The sequence below is a fragment of the Mytilus galloprovincialis genome, chromosome 9, assembly GCF_965363235.1.
Source record: "Mytilus galloprovincialis chromosome 9, xbMytGall1.hap1.1, whole genome shotgun sequence".
Lineage (NCBI taxonomy): Eukaryota > Metazoa > Mollusca > Bivalvia > Mytilida > Mytilidae > Mytilus > Mytilus galloprovincialis.
In genome coordinates this window covers 91,502,970-91,518,774 of record NC_134846.1, presented here as the reverse complement: position 1 = coordinate 91,518,774, position 15,805 = coordinate 91,502,970, and the positions used below count along the sequence as shown (strand labels likewise).

The following is a 15,805-nucleotide window of genomic DNA, read 5'->3' as shown; positions in this document are numbered from 1 at the left end:
TTGATGCACTACCTCTTAAATATTTTCACTAGGTTAAACATTGATCAATGTTGATATATTTTAATTCAGATGCTTTTCTAGTTCACAATTCTATAGACCAATATTGAAATATTTTGTTTCCCATATCTTTCTGTTTTGTAAATTTACTGAGATTACCTAACGAGATTATATTTTACGCCAAAGATTTTATATGATGTCCACAAATAAATTGTGATAAATTTAAATACGTAATTTTTTGAATTACTTACTCATGACGTTTACAATGGGTTGTTTTTTAATGGCGAAACATTTTAGTCTTCCAATGAATATGTATGTTTTGTTATTGTTATTTAGAAATTTGTAGTTTATTTAATAAAGTTTAAGATAAAGATTGTGTTATTATGTTCAAAGCAAAGCTTGTGGAGACGTGATAAGAATGTGATACTTCATACTTAGAATAGTGTGGTATTATTATACACTGAGATTATAACACTATTAACCCCTTTATAGAACCATAAGGGAATTATTTAGAGTTCAGTTTTATTTTTCATTTTGTTTTCAACATAAATCAGGTTGTTAGTTTTCTTGTTTGTATTGTTTTACATTTTAGAGTCTATTATTGCTTACTCGCAATGTGGATTTTGCTCATTGTTGAAGATCATTTAGTTTCTTCATCATGTGGTCTTGGTTTAACAGCTGTCTCATTGGTCTTCTATTTTCCCAAATTGTTGAATGAGGTCAGAAATTATGTTTCACAATAGGTCACTCATAAATTATGAGCCAACACAAATTACAGACAGTATATAACAACGAAAATTACTACAATATTACTGAAATATATTAACGAATAAAGGTTATAATAACCATATTAAAACTTACCTGATTATCTTTCAACGCCATAGGTAATACATACTCGTCATCAGAGTCGAAAGACATTGGTGTGTAAGCATGGGTATTTTTGGATGTTTCAACAAAATCTATATCACATAGAGGTGAGTCATTACTGTCACCAATATCAAACTGGATTTCATAATCAGATGAAGTAATATCAGATTCACTATTATCATCAAAAGACAGTGATATGATGCTATCTTCAGAGGATATTGATATTATTGACTCATCATCATTAATTATGATGGAAGAGTCCCCACAGTTATCACACTCATCAGAAATCATTTGATTGTTAATTGATTCCTGTTCTGAATCCATCTTTATAACTATAGGATTTTCAATAGACCCCAATTCAAAACACGTCACACCAATTATAGCATATATATATATTCCATTCACTATTTCTACTGGTTGTAATACGTAATAAAGATCCATGATAAGCCAATTTATAACAAACAAAAATTACGGGAAATAAATGAAAAAAAATCATACAGGTTATAATATGTGGATATAATAGTTAAATATATCGTGGTAGCTATATATATATAGGATAACCATGTCATTTTGATAGCAAGAAACAGTGGACCATAACAACAGGTAGAAAATGGATAATTATTGTGAAAATTATTAAAAAGGAATTCTTATTTTCGGTGCTCGTTATTACCGACCCCGTCATTATTCACTATCATTTGGTACCTCATGATGATCTGACATGAGTGAAAATCGGTAGCTGATTGGAAATGTGAACAGGTCATGCATTTAAAACAGCTCCCCCTCTTTTGGAAAGGTTTTTGTTAACCTTGGATGATAAGTACTATGGTTTACCTTTTTTTTAAATTGTTATTTGGATGGAGAGTTGTCTCATTACAAAAGGGGTCTATCATCTGTAACTTATTAACCAATGAAAATCATCGGTTGATGAAGACTAATGAGCAAATACGAATAGAAAGTGGGGTGATAAAAATTGTCCAACGAAAACACCATTTTGTTAATGTGGGAAGATAAGTACTCCCACTAAAAGGGGGTCTATTCATTATCAACACCACTAAATAGTCACGAGGGAAGATATTGTCCAACGAAAATATCGCGAGTGGGGATTTTGTTTGTGTGGGATGATAAGTAATAGCTATAAATAAGGGTCAAATACTTATCAAATGTATCAGTTTTATAATTAATTTAAAACTACATTGATAAAACATGAGTGAATTAAGAACCATAACCGATGAGGAGTCCATCCTTAGGATAAGTGGAACCTTTGGTTCCAGCAAGACTGTCTCTATCAACAACTTTGGTGGAATCACCTACATCCTTCTGAAGTGTCAGAAGAAGAGTGGTACAGGATGGAAAAGCTTCACAATGTCAATGACTGAGTATAGAGAGCTAGTGAGAATGGCTGGACCCAACCAGTTAGCAACTATTGCTGAAAATTTTGAAATCCAGGTATGTGAAGTTTAATTTGCATCTATATAGAAAAATCAACTCACAGTTTTAAGTTCATCCATACACAACTGAATCTTGTAATAAAAACTTACCAGAAATTCTAATTTGAATAAACAAAAATCCCCCAAACCATCATATACAAATATTTGAAAAGGGGTCTTGAGTTAGACAAATTAAAACAAACTAGTGATAGAACCTACTTGCAGTAGGGAGATGCACATAATTTTCACTATAAATAAAAATCACCACTTATATTTGTAACTCATGGATTGTTGTCATTTCAGAATAGCAGAAACCAGAAACGGGAAGAGGAGGCCTTGAGGGCAATGAGGGACACCGAAGAACATGGAGAAACCAGCAGTCTGAAACGTGGGTCAACTGTGAAGTTGGAGAGCACACCACTGACAAAGAAAATGAGGGATGCGGAGACAGAAATCCCGATAACCGTAGAAAGCGACGAGGATGCTTGAGAGTGATTGTCTTAAAGCAACAATGTATATCTAATATATGTCAAATACTGTGTATGACACCCATATCTCTTCTAACCCGGGACGTTCTCATGAAATTACCGTCATCACTGTTGATGGAACTATATCAAAATATTGATGCTGATTTGTCAAACAACACCGTTGATGTGGTATTCATGTTGTATGAAATACTAACACAGCGAACTTTCGAGGTGCCAAACGCCTCTTTGTATCAGATTTGTTGCAGTTCAATTGTAAGGAAATGTGGTTTTCTAACTAGTGAGGAAATTTCATTTCTTGTTAGGAAGATGAGCTTTCTTAATGATATATCAAACATTTTTCTACATGAGCATTGGTGTCGCATCATTTCAAACATTCTAGCAGCAAGGAATATTTGATTGTCATGGTAAACCTATTAATCTTCAGTAAAATTAGTAGATTATGTTTTGTAATAGTTTTTTGATTTAACAGTTTTGAGTCATTGAATTTATAAGAGCAAGATCACTTCTTGTATTTTGTGTTTTATTTTCTTATGGGGAACGAACTTTTTCTACAAACCAAACAACAGAATCAAAATATTCACATTATGATTTTCGGATTTTTTTTTATATTTTTTTACTTTATAACTTTTTGAATTGTTGTCATTTGTTGTGTTTTTTTTTGTTTACTTATAACCCTTTATTTTTATATCTGATGACACAACACACGGGTTGGGGGAAAAAACCACATATTACAATGTATATATATATATGTGTATTTTAATAAAAATTACATTATGAAACAATAATTTTTTTTTGAATGTATATTGTTATTCTGCTGATATACGATAATGTCCAAAGGCTAACGTATCCACACCATTAGCCATCACATAGCGTTTGTCGTCGAAAGCACTTAAAGCAACTTTGTTTACAGTGACCATCTGCAGGTGATGCTTCCTGGATTGAATCAAATTTTGTTTGCGTCTAACGTTTTCTGATCAAGGATACATCTAACATAATTTGAATGTTTAAGTTCTCTTCTCACTACGGATTTCACTATTCCTTTGGCTCTCTTCTGTTCGACATCACCATATGTCAAAGAATACATCTTGCTCCTTAAACCAACAAATTGTTCAATGGGTACACCTCCTGTCTCATCCTTGAATAACCCCGGCTTCTTTGCATTGGTGTTGTCGAAAAGAAAATGATCCCTACTATAGTTGGAAAAATCAAACAAATGTTTATCTTTTTCCATGTCTGCGTAGACATCTTTTGTTTTAACATGATAAAGAAAGGAGTCTGTGTCAGTCATCATCAATTTGACATCTTTACCATACTTGGTTATAACATAATGATAGTGATGATTGTACATAACACACTTAGACAATTCCAATACAGACATACCAATTGCAATAGGTTTGTTCAATTTCAACACAGTTTTTTTGCATTGAACACCCACAAGGTCTTTGTTGAAAATTTCGCATCTCACAAAAGATGATTTGGCTACTTGCTTCAACACTTTTCGCTTAGAATGTATGAGTTGGACATCCACCCGCTTGCGAACGTTCTCCATTGTCTTACCAAAAACCGCATTATTCATCAATTTATAGAACGATTTTTTGAAATCCCCCTTGGCAGACTTTCGTCTTTGTGTATTTAAATCAATGTATTCCTTTAAAAACGGTGACTGGGAAAACTCCAACACCTGATGTACCTTTTTCAACTCCATTCCAAGTTGCAAATACAGTTGAAGATTTCTGTAATGACAAACGCATTTTCTTTTGTTCTCCAATGTACATAACAACTTATTTGTTTTTATTCTCGATCGACCTTTCACACATCCTTTTCGTTTTGATGGATTCAACTTGGTCCACAGATTTCGACTATAGGGAGACAACATGTCATCAGACACCGACTTAGTTTCCGGTGCCAGTGGATAATCCGAATGTAAATCATGAAGTTCCTTCGGATAGTCCAGGTCTACCTCTAATACGTAACCCTTCTCACTACATTTCCCCACATCCAATACGTTAAAATTAATACGTTCCTCCTCACTCAGGAATTTAAACTCTCCAGTTGGGAGCGGCATGCTAAGAGCGAGATCATATAGATTATTACAGTCCTGATAAAGCAAGTATGAACTGTCCCTTTCAGAGTCATACGTATTGTCAAGGTACTCGTTGTTAGCGGTGGCCAATCGATTGGAAATCTGTGAGATCCCACCGCGCAAGCCAGACTCAATGAAGAGATAGGCCTCTGCATTGTCCGCGGTGATTAGTTCCAATTTACATTTTGCCACTTTCAATGCAGCGCTCCATGCCAGACCTGGACATGTATAAAAGTGAGCAGGATCTAGACCATAGATTTCCATACACTGATCTCGAAATCTTTCGAAAACACAGTTTAATAGTAGCACGTCTGACTTCAGGTATAAATCGTGATAGGAACCCATGTCCTCAATTTCGAAGGTGTCCCAGACCATCTTAGCATGTTCATAATCTTCATCGGCAAGGTGGATTTTTGTCAAATCGTTATAAAAGGCATCTTTTGGTGGTAGACAATTCATGGAAATTTTTTCTTTTTTATCCATATATGTATAAGGGTACACACCTTTTCTTAACAAAAGCGATCTCTGTCTGTCGGATGGAAAATCTTTGATTAATGCTTTGAATTGACTGGAGTTTTCTTTTGCTAAATCATTCACGAGATTAGATAGACTGCTCTGCAAACACTGTTAGCTGTCTACGAATCTGAGAGAACCGAGAGAAAACGACACATATCTTTCCATATTGTTAGGAATGCAGTTAATTCTTTTGCCTTTATAAAGTCCAACGCCCTGCATCAGAAGGTGACTGTCGAATCCTCGAAGGTTGTGAAAATATACGGGGATATAATCTGGGTGTTGGTAGTTAAGATTACAAGAGTTATGTGCGGCCCCTCGATATTTTCCTGTAATGTGTGAGTGGTCTCGAACCTTAGTCGATGTTTGTTCAAAGGGACTGTTACATATATGACAGTGAGTGCTGGCCTTAAATTTCTGTTCGTTTTCCGGTGTCATTTGTAGTGGTTCTATCTTATCGAGAACACCCCTAATGTAAACCTCTTCATCGAAAAGTTGTTTCAGTAGGTGCTCACTTGCATGCGGTCCTCTGTAGATGACAGGAGGCTTCGAATGACGCTCGTTTTCACAAACTACTTGATATCCATACCCACAGGCTTCGTAATTGACTGTCGCCGTTGAACTAGAGTGAGTAGAATTTGGGAAGCATGTGTCAAGTGGACGGGCAAATGCCTCAAAGTCACAGTAAATAACGAATGGGACTCTCATCTGTTTTAAATAATCATCGAATTCGATTATGTCCTCCCCACTGCCTTTCAGTGGAAACTCAACATGTTGAGCATCATGTTTCGAACAATATCTGAGGTGTTTTTCTACCCCTCAAACAGTAGCGACAAAACTTCTCCCTCTCCCACTATTTTTTGTCCTTGAAAGTAATCGATTCAAATGTTTAATATAGCAGTAGTGGGCACTATCTTCCCTAGTGAGATATAACAAGTCAACCTCATGCTTCTTACCTTTTTGTTGACTGATGTGTATAGGGAAGAATTCATCGTTCTCATAACCAAAAACATTGATGGATATGTCGTTTTGATTTTCAAATTTTGGTATTTTGTTCACTTGCACTGGATATGAAATACCGGTCATATTTAGTTCTTTTTCATATCTGACGTAATATGACATTCTATTTGCATTCTTTGACTTTGGATAAAGATGAGCGAGAATTGACCACAGAAAGCATTTCTCATCGTCGTTTTTTATGTTAATGACAGCATGGCTTTTTTCCAAAGTTTCGGGGATTCTAAAATATGTCGACCCACCTATCGGACGGAATTGAATGGTTTAAAGTTCCATGAACATTACTTGCTTCAAAGTCCATCCCTATCCCCGTGCGATGTATTCATCAAACGATTTGAACTGTTTTTGAAACGCTTCATTTATGTCATCATCTCTGATGTCATTTTTGGAAAGTAATATATATGTACCACTTTTGAAATATGGATGGGTATTATCCACTTCCCCTTCATTCGTCTCCCGGGAAAATTCAAATGCACATTAAGATACCACTTTACATGTTTTACTTTGTCACATCTTTCAGCAAGCGCGTCTTTTATTTTTTGTCGAATGTTGAAGAAAAATGTTAATAAATCATACTTGTCTTCATCTGAAGGATAGATGGTTAAATATGGACGGAATCTTCAAATGCACTCTTTGTTACAGTCGGATGGTTGGATATGTTTACATTACCACTATCTGCACGGGATGTGTAGTTTTTGAGTGATTGAATAGGGTAGTGTAGTCTTTAAAACCCATTCCACAATGCTGACAGTTGTATGTGTCATTGGGTCTTACATATCCCACTAAATGTCCTCGTGCATGCCTCTGTAATGAATCTAATCTGTTGAATTTTCTATTGCAAAGGAAACACTTGTATGCAGTTTCGTGCGAATTTAAATGACGTTTAAAATTTGCTCGGTGTTGAATAACTTTATTACAGAGATGACATGCAAATCCCTCAACAAGGTTCAAGCTGCGCTTCAGATTCCTAATTTCACTTTCAAGCGTTTTTACGCCATCTGGACGCTTTTGTATTGAATCTGCTAAAATGGCATCTATATCCATGTTGAACACCTGTGGCTTCTAGTGTGAGGTACAGGAGACTTTCATTTTAGATGTTTACCTGGTTGTGACTGGAGAAATTTCATCACAACCAATCCCTACATTTACTAATATGGCTAATGTTTGTCGACAAAAAAAAGAGAGTAATCAACCAATTACAGACCTCGTGAATTCTAAGTAAGCTCCTCCCATTACGAAAATAACTTTCTCTTTTTGGGGTAGTCAGCAATGAAACAAAACCAGATGCATTTATATTTATTTTAATTACAACTCATGAAATACAATATACGATAAAAAATAATTTGACTTAACATACCATGAAATATAACCAGATACATATATATTTTAATTATTTACAACGAAAAGGGAAACAAAATAACAATAAAAGGTAAGAAAAAAAAAATACAATTACAATTGAAAACTCAACCATTTCAAATTCTTGTTTTTTTTATTGTTCTTCATCCCCTGTTTTGTATGCATTTTATCAAAAGATTTAAATGTCATTTTAACAAAAAGATTTGATATAGCACCTCCATATTGATTTTCACCGACAATGGTTTCATTCATAGTGTTCTTGTTAGTTTTGTTAACAATAGTTGATGTGTCATCTGATGTAGTGTCATCACCATTTCCCTCAACACGTCTCTTTTTCACAAATGGTATATTTGAATCGTCGACAGTCTTTTCTGCTGTGGCTCTCTGAATTAGATTATCATATTTCCTCTTTGGTACTAATACTAGCTCCCGACTCATATTTAAAAAACGCTTGGGGAATGATTGGTATAACCTCACTTATTTTCAGCAACCTTTTTCTCCTGAGACGTTTGGAAATTGACTCTTCAATGACTGATCTAATATTAGTTTTTTTCAACGATAAAGCGTCTCTATATTGTTTTGAAATGTGGAATCCACCTTTGACTAAGTTATATATTATTTCCACAAGAATTTGTAGTTGTTGATCTGTTAATGTACGTAAAATGATTTTTCGCTGGTTTTTATCACACACCGTCAGAAATTTTAAAACCAATCCGTTGGCCCTCGTCAGTTTTTTCTTCATGCTTTGGACGAAACACAATGGTGTCTTCACCTGGAAAAATTCTGGTACGAAGTGAATATAACTTTTCCGATTTTGGATTTAAATCTACTGTCAGATATCGCGAGACTGACGTCGCTTTGATAAAAGAGTCTAGAAAGTACTTTCCTTTGTGTGGAAACACTTGTCGTCCAAAATGGAGAATCTGCTCCGAATCCCGTCTGTTTTCAAAGAGTATATAGTAATGTATGTTTAAACTAAGAGTGACTTTGCCTTTCTCATAAATGTTGTGACCCACTAGACACACAGTCATATTAAGATGGTGCGATGAGACGCACACTAATTCTTGTGCCAATTGATTGTTGGCTAAATCGTGTAATAAGTCATCCAGAACACAAATCATGTGTCGTGTGGCATCCCCTCGAACTTCCACCAGGTCCTCTTTACTCGGAACACCTTTGTGGAAAATAATACCGTCTATCGAACGTTGCATTTCGCTGAAAATTGGCTGCCAAACACTCCCATAGCAGTACATAATGTATGATGGGACTTCTTTGAACATAAGGGGAGCATTTTCCAATAATCTTTTTATAAACGTGTTTTTTCCAGAGTTTGTTGGTCCACATACCATGATAGATGTAGGTGTTTCAAACTGTAATACGGGTGTTTCATCTTTCAAATTCATTTTTTCACACTCCACCCGCACAATACGGAAACGTATTAGTTATGACATCAGACACAAATAAATCATTGTTATTATAATCATCCGAGAATGGTCGAACAATCTCATTCAACGGAACTCCTCTAAATCTGTTTACTAAATAATACATACAATAGTAGCCACATGTCTTTGAATCTTTACTTTGCAGTCGCTTATCATTATACAGAAGAGTGAGATTGTTTGAAGTACAAAAGTCAAGAACTCGATCTGAATAAAACGATGGTGTCAGTCCGTAGCTGTCAAAAAAATCACCTCTGTGGTTTGATGCGTGAAAAGCCACCCAGTGTTTTCCGGGTCCACTTTTTATATCTGTATTTATAATGAATGATATAGGAAATGAAGTAAAACGCTGTTTGGGTATTTCATCAACCGAAAATATTCCAATCATTTGTTGTAACAAAGTCTGATCAAAGTTCACCATGCATCGAATTGTGTTAGTATCCATCAGAATTTAAAATGACATCCCTCGACTGACTTATTTCGAAATATCCTTGTCTTTCAGCGAGAACTATACAATTAACGGTGTGTGGTAATGCGGTATTAAAAACTGCATCTATTCTCAAGCTCTCTTGTTTCTTCAAAGATAAATATTCATTTCCATCAATATCGGGTTGTGTATCAAATGCATACAAAGCGTAACCACTCGGTATGTCATCTCTGTTTATATCGATACCTTCATCATTTAACCATTTGCGAGTGGTCATCAATAGATTAGACAACACTTCTACCACTGTGCAACCAGTTTTGTTGTTATAACTCAGCTGTAATGGCCCTCTATTCACAGGTATGCCATCAACACTCAGACCTATTTGACTCAGGTTGTAGTTTTGAAAATTCCAAGGATTCTTGGTGAGATTTCCCACTCCTGTTGCTTCGCTGTTGATGAATGCGATTATGAGCTTGTTTGAACAACTGCTCTGAAATACATGATTCCATGAAAATTTCAAAGTTCCCTTTGCTAGGGTCGTGGAGGCAATTTCTGTTTTCGTGTATGGGTACTTAGCATTCGTTGAATTGAGCAAAGCGTTATGTGCAGTAATAACTGCAGGGTTGACCTGTATTTTACATACTTTCAGTGTCATTTCTCGTATGTCAATTTTATACTTCTTTGCTTGTTTGCTGAGTAGGGAAAAGCTGGCATTAGAGCGATGAAATCGTATGCTAACTCCGACCTGGTTAAGAATGTATCTTCTTACTTGGAATAGATCGTGCATTATTGGACCCTGTAAATCGAGAAGCTTCGATTCTTGAATGTATGACATCCTCACTATTCCATTGGTGTTATCTCCGTTTGAGAAATCTACATCGTCAAAAGGTCCAGAAGTGTCCTTCAACCAAAGCTGGGTCGAAAGTTGTGACTGTTTGGCATCTGATCCATATCGTAAAAGAGTTTGAATGTATGCCTTGTATGGATAATATCCTGAGGTGGTCGATAAAGCTTTTCCTTGTATGCTAACATCGATCTGTGAAAACAAAGATTGTAAGAATAGATTTACAGGAGCTACATCTTCTGAGACTCCAAGTACTGAATTGTCATCATGTAACACACGCAATGTCACATGTATCTGACTGTTGAAAAGATCCAAATATTCCAAACCATTTTGACCGGATATGTCAAATAATATTGGGGATGAATCTGAAATTGTTGAGGTCGGTCTAACGTTTTCAATTCTAATATTTTCCTACTCCTACTTGTGTGGGTGGTAGATCAAAAAGTGACAGTTCGGATGGTTGTCCCTCCACAAAGAATTCCTTATTGAGCATAGCCATTTCAAATATTTAGTTGAAAATATCACTGCTACGTTTCCTATGCTTTTTTTTCTTTAACAATCTTTGCTTTTTTTTCTTTAACAATCTTCGCTTCTTTTTCTTTTTATGAGAGCCTTTTATCCTCAGACGTTGGCGCTTATTTCCTCTTCTGACAGTTTTGGATTTGTGTTTCCTTTTAATACCATTCTTGACATGCACCAAATGTTCGATTTTGTCGATGCTTGTTCTACAATGGCCTGGGCAGGCGAAATTATTTTAACTGGAACATCATTTACATCCATTTGCGATGATTCATTCTTCTTCTTATTTTCTATTGGGGTGATGATTGTCTTTGCCCCACTGACTAAAGATCTTCCTCTCTGGTTACGTTTTTTCCCCATTAAATGTATGTTTATTTATGCTGTCTTGATAATACTTAATCCATGTTGTTACATTTGGGATATACAAGTTAGAGATATCCATGTCATAAATATTCTGTCTAATGAAAAAATGGATACTGTCGAAAATGTAGTGTTAGTGACACCGTCTTCTTCAAAAATGATGGAGTTTTCAATTCGTCGTCCAATATAAAGAATTCAATGTCAAATATTTGCGTTTTATGTATCGATAGATAATGTGGTGATTCATATTTGTGGGTCCAGTTTCCTTTTTATTACATTGCAATCTACGAAGTATAGGTTGTTTTTGTCCCCCATTAACAATGGAATAATCTACCAGATTGCACAAAACATACAAACTACCCATATACGTAGTTCTATTATCCTCCTTAATGCGTATCTCAGTCAATGCCACTTTCCAAATATTGTCGAGTTGCAAAGGTTCAGACAGATGAATTTTGAAATTCGTTGAAGTATTGTCTGGGAAATAAGTTTTATTTTGCTCCGAGTCACTGTCTATGAATAAGAAGAAACTGTTGGTGGATGACATAGTTTTACTGATTTTTAACATCTGATTCAGCAACCCAAGAATTGAATCGTTCCGAATATCCCAACCACTTCACAAAATACTGAACTTGTTTGTTCCTCTTCCTTTTCTTTATGATTTTTTCAATTTCCCACAATGCATCTTCTGATTTGTTTACAGGTTGCACTTCCGAAAAATAAAAATTCCCCAGAATCCGTTGTTCCATTAGGTCGGCCAGCTTATACATTTGAAGCCCCTGCATTTGAAAGCGTGCGTATATCTTGAATACCTCATACGACCATTGTTCATTATAGACACGTTGAAAAGGTCTACGCTGATTCGAAATACGAACTAGTTGTCCTTTTCTATATTTATATAAACTTTTTCTAAAGGCTTTCTTTCCTTTCTTGATAACATTAGAAGTCTTTTCTTTACGTTTCTTTTTAGGTCTCAAGTACATGTAGGCCCAGAGGTTAGCTGCGTTATCTGCATTAACATCCTTTGGTGCTATGTTATCTAGTGACCTATGTGGAGTGGCATTATATGACTTCACTAAATCCTGTAACGAATCGATGTATCTGTTTGACTTGTGTTTTGCTAAATATCTATATATCATGGTTTTTAAAGTTTTATTCAATCTTTCCACATAGTTTGCTTTCACCTCATTTAATGTAACATGATGGTATATGTTCTTATCATTTAATAACTTTGAAATCCATTTGTTCTTAAATTCAGTACCCGCATCACTTCTAATTTTTTTAGGCGAAACTTCATTTAAAATTATTGATAAAGCTTTCTCTACTTCTTTTCCTGTCTTATCTTTCAATGGCATCACCCAAGCAAAGCGGGTGAATACATCAACAGCTACAAGCAAGTATCTGATGCCGTCCTTCTTTATACTTAAAGATTGCATGTCAGCTAGGTCAATATCAAGTTGTTCTTTTGGACCAGAAACAACAACCCGAGCTCTCTGAAATCTCCTTCGCACTGGCTTCTGTAAACTGTAATCGTCTTGATTTTGTAGCCATTGTCGTATTTTGTGAACACCTATTTTATCATTGCCACCTCGTTTTAGCACTAGTTGTATTTTTTCTGCACCTTGTTATGCTGCTGGTTTTGATGTATCATAATATACATTTGTTAGCGTATTTTCCTCTTGATTCATTTTATTGATAATTTGTTAAAATGTCAGCAGCTTCTCTTATCATACATTTCATCAACTGTTTATTCTGGTTGTTTTCGAACCACCAGTTCCAATTGAACAATTCACTAAATTCCTTTACTTTTTCAGAGGGAATGTCGAGGTTTGCTGTATTTTTTGTAAACAAGTTGGATATTATACTATGATCAATGTTTTGAAAAGCCTCTGCAAAATGAAACATTAATACTTCATCATCTGTGGTAGTTAAACAATCGTGGTGGAGATGACTTGGCTCGTTATATTGGCAACCTATACATCTTTCTGCATTGATCATTCGACATATGCATAAAATTTCTCTTGCATAAGTGAAAACCAATTGATTCCTTATCCGAAATTTAGTTTCTAATTCGTCTGACATCCCTACTTTCAATAAATTATACTAAAATCACCCGAGGTAACCAAGACTTTTTATATCATTCTTTTCTTTTTTAATTTGTAGAGTTATCTTTCTTTTTACGTTGGTATTAAAAGATCATTGATATCACATGATGCGTGAACAACATTCTTTACATATTTTGTAAACAATAACCAAACAAATATAAAATATAGGCGTCATGCTCAAGATGTGGATGGCATTCCTCGTATATTTAGTAAACAATGGTCAAACAAAAGAAAAACACGGGGTCAAGTGCTTCAACCATCCATTTTATACTATTTCCATAGTTTCATGCCAGTACCGGGGTACTGGCTACTGGGCTGGTGATACCCTCGGGGACTAAAAGTCCACCAGCAGAGGCATCGATCCCGTGGTAGTAATAACATTAACGGTACCAATTTTTCTGCACCCTTCAAACCCTTCAAAAGAATTAAACATTTTTTTTTTAAACGATTATCTGAAATATTCATTTTTTTAAAAGTATTATATCTTATATATCTATAAGAGTTACAATATGATGGTTTGTGTTAATGAATTAAATGTACATTTTCATAGTTCTTTTCAAAATTAAGTAAAAAATGACTCTTTACAAAGAATGCGGCAAAATAACAGTGCATGACATTTCCAGCGCCGGTAAAATGGACATTGCTATAGCATAATTTATTGGCTTTTACAACAAATAACTTAATAGTTATCAAAGGTACCAGGAATATAATTTAGTACGACAGACGCCCGTTTCGTCTACATAAGACTCATCAGTGACGCTCATATCAAAATATTTATAAAGCCAAACAAGTACAAAGTTGAAAAGCATTGCGGATCCAAAATTCCCAAAGTTAGGCCAAATACGGCTAGGGTAATCTATGCCTGGGATAGAAAATACTTAGTTTTTCGAAAAATTCAATGTTTTGTAAACTGGAAATTTAAAAAAATGACCATATATATATTCATGTCAAAACCTTTACTAAATGTTTCCATAGATATAAAGATTATGTTTTGAAGTTAGTTTGTACCTGTAGAAAACTGATTTCAAATAGGAGCAAATGTAATCAAAAGCTGCGTAAAAGTAAAACGTTATGATTCATGCGCGCAAGATTGTAACGGTAATGCACGCAAATGTTATGCCCCGGTATAGATAGCACATCATCATTTTTACGACAGTAGTGTTTACCGTGCCCAGAAATTTTGAAACGATCCTGATAAACTTATCGATTCTTTAAACTTATTCTAAAGTGTTCCCAAATTCAACGCTATAATTATATCATTGAATAATGTGTTTATTGGTATTAATATTGATTATGTTATCTGTAAATTAAAAGCAAACTAAATATTATTGTTATATACATCTAAAAATTCATGGATCTACAATCTGTCGATGTACAAGTACTCGGCTTCGTCCACTTGTATTTGTAATTTTTGTATTTTTATCCATCTGATTAGTATAACATTTTTCAACTGATTTGTATAGTTTGTTCTTATGTTGTACTGTTACACCACTGTCCCAGGTTAGGTGGAGGGGAAGTATGTATATATGTGCCTGTCCAAAGTCAGGAGCCAGTAATGCAGTGTTTGTCGTTTATTTATGTGTGTCATATTTGTAGGTTTTTTTTCATTTATTTTGTACATAAATTAAACCGTTAGTTATCTCTCGTTCCCGTTCGGAGCCTTTTATAGCTGACTTTGCGGTATGGGATTTGCTCATTGTTTACGGCAGTACGGTGACCTATAGTATTTAATTTACTTGTCATTTGGTCTCTTGTAGAAAGTTGTCTCATTGGCAACCATTCCAAATCTTTTTTTTTTATATAAACCAGTAGTGGTTAATATTGACTCGTTTTAGATTAATTAGATAAAGCATTTTCAGAAAAGCATTACCCACAAATTCACACAGCAATTTCTTTTACTTCCTTAGTGTTTCTACTTTTTATGTTAAAGAGGCAACAACCCGACTAAAGAACAAATAAACATATTATATCCCGAGGCTTTGTTGCGTCTGTCCCAAGTCAGGATACTCTGGCCTTTGTTGGTCTTGTTATCATTATTTTTAGTTCATTTAAATGTTTAGGTGTTTGAATTAGTACACATTTAGTTGAAGGGTCCGCTGAAGCCCGCCTCCAGTTGCGGGCTTTGCTTGCTGTGTTGAATACCCATTGGTGGCATTCGGCTGTTTGCTGCTCTTTTTCGGGTTATTGCCTTTTTGACACATTCCCTATTTCCATAATAATGTTCGGTTCAAATGAAAATTAAATTCTATAATCTCCGTGAACAATCATTGTTATTCATGTATTGCTTCAGGAATACAATTTACTGAATAAATAATGGCAACAGTAGCATACCGCTGTTCAAAATTCATAAATCGATAGAGAAA

At 35.0% G+C, this 15,805-nt stretch overlaps 1 protein-coding gene across 1 annotated transcript in view; it reads right to left on the bottom strand.

The window, feature by feature from the left end:
- LOC143046352 (glutamate receptor-like) overlaps nucleotides 1-15,805 on the bottom strand; it is a 244,169-nt gene that overhangs the window by 113,730 nt on the left and 114,634 nt on the right. The gene's annotated exons all lie outside the window — the stretch shown is intronic.